This window comes from Lontra canadensis, unplaced genomic scaffold (assembly GCF_010015895.1).
Source record: "Lontra canadensis isolate GAN:19392208 unplaced genomic scaffold, GSC_riverotter_1.0 scaffold131, whole genome shotgun sequence".
NCBI lineage: Eukaryota > Metazoa > Chordata > Mammalia > Carnivora > Mustelidae > Lontra > Lontra canadensis.
The window spans coordinates 2428800-2436363 of record NW_022631125.1 but is presented as its reverse complement, the minus strand read 5'-3'; the positions used below and the strand labels follow the sequence as shown (position 1 = coordinate 2436363).

The 7564-nt window shown below is 39.7% G+C and overlaps 1 pseudogene; it reads right to left on the bottom strand.

Annotated features, from left to right (window-relative positions):
- Positions 1–3289: 3289 nt before the first annotated feature.
- LOC116857966 lies at positions 3290–3934 on the bottom strand (annotated as a pseudogene).
- Positions 3935–7564: the final 3630 nt, after the last annotated feature.

Here is a 7564-nt window from a genome sequence, read left to right as displayed (position 1 = left end):
GAGTCTCTCTCTCACACACATTTAAATATATTTACATAAATTCTGTTGTATTCAGAAAATTCTATTCAGAAATGAAAATGAGGGAAAAACAGCTGTATCCTGCTATCATAAACATAATGTTGAGCTAAAGAAGACAGTTGCAAAAAATTCTAATATGTGTTTATTCATAAAAAGGTTCAAAAGCAAGACAAAATAAACTATATTGCATCAGAATGTATACTTAAGTTAAAAAACTATAAAGAAAATTAAGGAAATCATTATCACAAATGTCAGGACCATGGTGGCTACTAGAGAAAAGGGAAAAGAATATGATGAGGAAGAGCCACAGTGGAGTTCTTAGGTGCAGGCATAGTTGTATTATTAACACGGGTGGTAAAAATGATAGAGCTCAGGTGTCCTGCTATTTTTACACAGGTGCTTAATAATATTTTTTAATCTCTGGATTTTTTTTTAGGACCTATCTTAAACTTTGCTCTGTATAAATTACATTAGGTACTTGATGAACATTATCTTGTGGGGCACCTGGGTGGCTCATTTGGTTGAACATCTGTCTTCCGCTCAGATCACAAACCCGGGGTCCTGCAATCAAGCCCCGCATTGTGCTCCCTACTCTGCGGGGAGCCTGCTTCTTCCTCACCCTCTGATGCTACTCCCCCTGCTTGTGTTCTCTCTCTCTCAAATCAGTCATTCAATCTTTAAAAAAATAAACATCATCTTGTAATTCCTTCTGAATACTTCATTTTACTCATAAGTTTTGTAACTGTAGATGAGTTGACTGAAATCAGGATCAAAGACATTATAGGAAATCCTGAAGCTTTATTGCAACACTGTAACTAAACCCATGATCTGTTCCCCACCCTACCCGCCCCCTGCCAACCCCGGGGATAAAGAGCAAAGAAGAATCTTCACAACATTCCTAGAAATACTTCTACTTGGCCAAATTGTTTCAAAATATCAAGAAGCCTTATCAATGATATAATCCTAATTCAGGCTTTGAAAATTAATATAATGGGCAAAGTGAAATTACTAGACCTCACTTGGGAGAACATGTGACTGTTGATCTTGGAGTCATGAGTTCAAGCCACACACTGGGCATAGAGCTTGCTTAAAAAGAAGTGGGGGGTGCTTGTCACCTGGGTGGCACAGTCAGTTGAGTCCCACTTTTGGTTTTGGCACAGGTTGTGAGACTGAGCCCTCAGTGGGCCTCTATGCTCAGCAAGGAGTCTGCTTAAGACTGAACAAAATCAGTGTACAGAAATCAGTTGCCTTCTTCTATACTAACAATGAAAATACAGAAAGGGAAATCAAAGAATTGATTCCATTTACTATAGCACCAAGAACCATAAGATACTCGGAATAAACCTAACCAAAGAGGGAAAGCATCTGTACTCAAGGAACTACAGAACACTCATGAAAGAAATTGAAGAAGACACAAAAAGATAGAAGACCATTCCATGCTCATGGATTGGAAGAATAAACATTGTTAAAATGTCTATACTGCCTAAAGCACTCTATACTTTCAATGCCATTCCAATAAAAATTCCACAGGCATTTTTCAAAGAGCTGGAACAAACAATCCTAAAATTTGTATGAAACCAGAAGAGACCCTGAATTGATAAGGAAATGTTGAAAAAGAAGAACAAAACTGGGGGCATCACATTGCCTGACTTCAACCTTTACTACAAGGCTGTGATCACCAGGACAGCATGGTACTGGCACAAAAACAGACATATAGACCAATGGAACAGAGTAGAGAGCTCAGATACGGTCAACTTTATGGTCAACTTTATGGTCAACTGATCTTCGACAAAGCAGGAAGAAATATCCAGCGGAAAAAAGACAGTCTCTTCAATAAATGGTGTTGGGAAAATTGGACAGCTAAGTGTAAAAGAATGAAACTTGGCCATTCTCTTACATCATACACAAAGACAAATTCAAAATGGATAAAAGACCTCAACGTGAGGCAGGAATCCACCAGAATCCTAGAGGAGAACATAGGCAGTAACCTCTTCGACATTGACCACAGCAACTTCTTTCTCGAGATATGTCTCCAAAGGCAAAGGAAACAAAAGTGAAAATGAACTTTTGGGACTTCATCAAGATCAAAAGCTTCTGCACAGCAAAGGAAAAAGTCAACAAAACAAAGAGGCAACCCACGGAATGGGAGAAGATATTCACAAATGACAGTACAGACAAAGGGCTGATATCCAAAATCTATAAAGAACTCCTCAAACTCAACTCACACAAAACAGATAATCATGTAAAAAAAAAAATGGGCAGAAGACATGAAGAGACACTTCTCCAAAGAAGAAATACAAATGGCTATCAGACACATGAAAAAATGTTCATCACCACTAGCCATCAGGGAGATTCAAATCAAAACCATGTTGAGATACCACCTTGCACCAGTTAGAATGGCCAAAATTAATAAGTCAGTAAACGACCTGTGTTGGAAAGGATGGAATGCAAGTTGGTACAGCCACTTTGGAAAACAGTGTGGAGATTCCTTGAGAAATTAAAAATAGAGCTTTTCTGTGACCCTGCAATTGCACTATTGGGTATTTACCCCAAAGACACAGATGTAGTGAAAAGAAGGGCCATCTGTACCCCAGTGTTCATAGCAGCAATGGCCATGGTCGCCAAACTGTGGAAAGAACCAAGATGCCCTTCAATGGACGAATGAATAAAGAAGACATGGTCCATATATTCTACGGAGTATTATGCCTCCATCAGAAAGGATGAATACCCAAATTTTGTACCAACACGGAAAGGACTGGAAGAGATTATGCTGAGTGAAATAAGTAAAGCAGAGAGAGTCAATTATCACATGGTTTCACTTACTTGTGGAGCACAGGGAATAACATGGAGGACATGGGGAGATGGAGAGGAGAAGTGAGTTGGGGGATATTGGAGGGGGAGACAAATCATGAGAGACTGTGGACTCTGAGAAACAAACTGAGCGTTTTAGAGGAGAGGGGGTGGGAGGTTGGTTGAGCCTGGTGGTGGGTATTATGGAGGGCACGTATTGCATGGAGCACTGGGTGTGGTGCATAAACAATGAATTCTGGTACAGTGAAAAGAAATTAAAAAAAAGAAAGACTCTCCCTCTCCCTCTGCCTCTCCCCACCATTCTCTCTCAAATAAATAAATAATCTTTAAAAAGGTGGGAGGAATGTCCAAATAAGAATCAACCATAGATGAGTTATCTGTGATGGTAAAAGATGATTCTTATGCTTTCAAGTTTTCTTTGTCCTGTCCAGAATATTATAGGAAAACACAGATGACTCAATTACTTTTTCTTGCCTCTCCACTTGCCTTTGCCTTTTCCTTTTGAATCCTTGATACTATCTTTGTCCTGCTTAGGCATTTTGAATCCACCCATTTCATCCTGTAGCACAGCCCCTTGCCACCAGGCCTGGAGCTTTATAATGCTGTGTAATTCCAAGTCATCCCATTCTACTTCCTTCCTGGTCTTCTCCTGTTCTATATGATCTGTAATCATTACCTGTTTATATTCTCCTAGCATCTTTGCAAGGCCTTGAAAGTGTGCTAAGTCAAAGACCTTTGCAGCTTTGAGAGCATCTAGTTCATTCTGTTTCATTTCTGTGTGTGTATTGAATTTCTCCTTCCAGAAGCCTAGCTTCTCCACCAGTTTCTGCAGCTCCTTTCTAAGGAACATTTCAATCTCCATATGAATCCAGTTCTTGTCTTTGGTATTCAGATTTAAGTTTCTCAGTCTCAGTCCTACAAGAGTTCCTCTGTGTTGTTACATTTGTTCTGGCTCTGTGAACTATTTGGCTCAGTGTTTCTCTTCAGGCAGGAGTTCTCTGTGCTGGTTTTGGCCTTTATCTCTTGTATCTGGTCCTTGAGGTGAGTAATATGCTCATTCTGACTCTGTACTTCAACTTGCATTTTTTTTTATATTAGGTAGCTGTTTTTGAAAAGATTTTTATCTGTTTTGTTTGTTTGTTTTGTTACCGCTGTTTTTGTTTTTTCCCTTTTCCTCCAATTCTAGATGCTGGAGAGTCCAAGATCAAGGCACCAGCTGATTTGCTGTCTGGTGAGGCTATCTTTCTGGTTCACAGTTTTCATGTTGCATCCTCACATAGTGAAAGTCTGGACTCTATGTATGTTTTTTTTATACTCTTAATTCTGTCATGCATCATTTTTTTTTCAAACAGTTAAATTAAGTAATCATTTCTTCCCTTTACTGCCTCTTCCTGAAGTGGTATCTTATGGTAATGCCTACCAATAGGCCTGCTGTTTCTCCTGCCACTGCTGTGCCCACAGAATCTGTGCAGAGGTAGTGATGGCCAGCCCTCACTTCTAGTATCACTGATCCCTGCTCATATGGTGTCCTTCTGAGGTCACCTGCCTCAGGGCCCTTGTTCCTGGATTATGATTGGCAAGGTATTTTCTGAACACAATGTATTTGACCTGCCAGGATGAATAAGAAAAATTTAGATAATCAGATTCCACATGAAAACAGAAGGAAAGTGCATCTAGGATGCATGGAAGAAATGAGTCCCTAATTGCATGCTATTTGCCTTTACCAGCAAAGGTACCAAAACTAACATGGTTGATGTCTTATCATACCAGTGGCCTTAGACATGAATTCTTCATTCATTCTTTTATTAGTGCCTCATCATGCTGGGGCTTAGGCATGAATTTGTTGGAGCTGGACTAGAAGAATGAGTAACAACTAGAGTAACTGATTCTTTTTTATTATTATTATTTTTCAGAATTTCTCTTTTCCCTCAGATATTGGCCACTGTCTTTCACCAAACTCCCCTTGTGATTCTTCTTCCACATGGAAAGTCTTTCCCAGGAGGCAAATCAGCCTCTCACATAAGTAGATTATTCTAACTGCCTCCTCAGGATTTTGGTCAGATCCAAGCATGTAGAAATCCTCCAAAGAAAGGAGAAGTCTGGGCTCATGTTGCCAAGATTTATCGCAGTTTTACCTGGACATTGCAGTGATCAGTTACAGTCTTTGTCACCCTTCTGGCTTATTCTTCCCAATTGTAGCAGCCCATGGGATGGTTGCTTGTAGAAAAAGAATCTTATTTCTTCTGATTTTGTCAGGCATGAGTCAGTATATGATGGTCATGGCAGGGAGACATGTATAAATATGGTATTAGTAATTGGAATTCCTGAATACATAGTGAAAGGCTTAATAAATAGCCTTAAAATTTCTCCTGACATTTAAAATATTGTGTTGTCTAAAATAATGATTTTAGCAACTTCACTTTTATAGTCTTATCAAAGATACGGTTTTGCCTTCAATGAAGCCTATTCCACAAGCCAACAGATTTCAAATTAGAGAAGGCAACAACAGGTGTGGGTGAGGATGTGGAGAAAGGGGGATCTCTCTTACACTGTTGGTGGGAATGCAAACTGGTGCAGTCACTCTGGAAAACAGTATGGAGGTCCCTCCAAAAGTTAAAAACAGAACTACCCTAGGATCCAAGAGTTGCACTATTACATATTTAACCAAAGGATACAAAAATACTGATCGAAAGGGATATATGTACCCTGATATTTATAGCAGTATTATCAATAATAGCCAACCTATGGAAAGAGCCCAAATGTCCCAATAGATGGCTGAGTAACTCAGCCATCAAAAAAGAATGAAATCTTGCCATTTGCAATGACACAAATGGAGCTAGAGAGTATGATGCTAAGGGAAATCAGCAGTCAGAGAAAGATACATACCATACGATTTCACTCATATGTGGAATTTAAGAAACAAAACAAATGAACATGGGGGTAGAAAAGAGAGAGGCAAACCAAGAAACAGACTCTTAACTGTAGAAAACAAACTGAGGATTATTAGAAGGGAGGTGGGTGGCGGAGGGTGGCCTGGGGAGAGATGGGTTAAATAGATGATGGAAATGATGGAGGGCACTTGCAATGAATACTGGGTATTGTATGTAATTGATGAGCCACTAAATTCTATACTTGATACTAATATTCCACTGTATGCTAATAACTGGGATTTAAATAAAAATTTGGAGAAAGGAAAAAAAGAGAGAAGGCAAAAGAATGAGTCTGTGTTAGATCCATCTTGTGAGGTTAGTGGGGACCAAGAACACTCATGTCTAAGCTGACATATTGTGGCCCTGGAATCTGGCTTAGGCTTGGGGGCTGTAATTCAAAAGGCTTAATAAGTAGGCCATCTAAGCTTGTGGAGAAGCTGAAACAAAAGCTATACTTTCTATCCTAATGAGATCAGTTTAAATGAGATCATCAAGTATACTAATGATCCCTTTCTTTGAACTTCTCTTTTTTAGTTCTATTGAGGCATAATTGATATATAAAACACACATATTTATGGATACTTTTTGGTGAGTTTGGACATACACATACACCTGTGATACCATCACCACAATCAAGATTCTACACATTTCCATCACCTCCATTTTTGTTTTGTTTTGTTTTTGTGTGTGTGTTTGTGTGTGTGTATGCATTTTCCTTTGCGATTTCTAAGCACTGTTCTTCCAGTCCTGTGTGTTTTTGCTTTTAACAGCACACACCTGGTGCTGTCTTCAGAGGCCTGCTCCTGGGCTGCTGGATCTGCTCCTGTCACAATAGCAGAAAGTTGGAATTACCAGGGAGATCACATGCCCTCTGCCCACCGCCAACCCATTTCTGTCTGTTCGGGCTGCTATAACAAAATAACAAAACACCACAGACTGGGTGGTTGATAAACAACAGAAATGTTGCTCTGGAGACTGGAAGTCTGAGACCGGGTTGTTAGCATGATCAAGTGATGGCCCTCTTCTGGGTCATAGACTTCTTGTGCTTTTCCTTGGTGGAAGGGGCCAGGGAGCTCTGTAGGGTCTCTTTTATCAGGGTGCTAATCCCATTCATGGTGGCTCTATCCTCATAACCTAATCACCATTCAAAGACACCCCCCACTTCCTGATACCACCATCTTGGAGATTAGGTTTTCAACATATGAATGTTTGGGGGAAACAAACATTCAGATCAGAGCACTGGGAGACCTTTACCCAATGACTGATGGGTACAGGAGTAAGAAAGCCCAGCTATTGCTTTAGAAATAGCAAAATGTCTGAGGTGTAACTTCCTCAGGATCAGATGGAGGTCAAGACCTGGCCTGAGATGTATGTTTGCTTGCTTTTATCCCCTCCCCGTTTCTTCCCCTTTGGCCAGGCTCCCCTCAAAACCTATCCGTCATGAAACACTTCTGTCAGAATCTTTACTGCAGGATGTGCTTTTAGGTAACTGATGGTGACAGTCCACAGTTAGCCAATGTATTAGAAAGCCACTACTTCTACTCAAGAAGAAACTTCAAGGAGCCAGGTTCCTTTCTTTGAAATTCCTCTGCCCTAAATAGAAAATAAATGGCATTCAAAAAGAAAAGTTGGATGGATGTTGAAATAAACAAATTAAATTTCATTTCATTGCACATATGTTTAGAGTTAACTGAAAAATCACATTTCATAACTTGATTAGTAGAGGAAGTAGAAGAGAAATGACACTCAGTGCCTGTCCATTAATAAATACGTGTTTACTAGTAACTGCTTGAAAACAGTCAGCT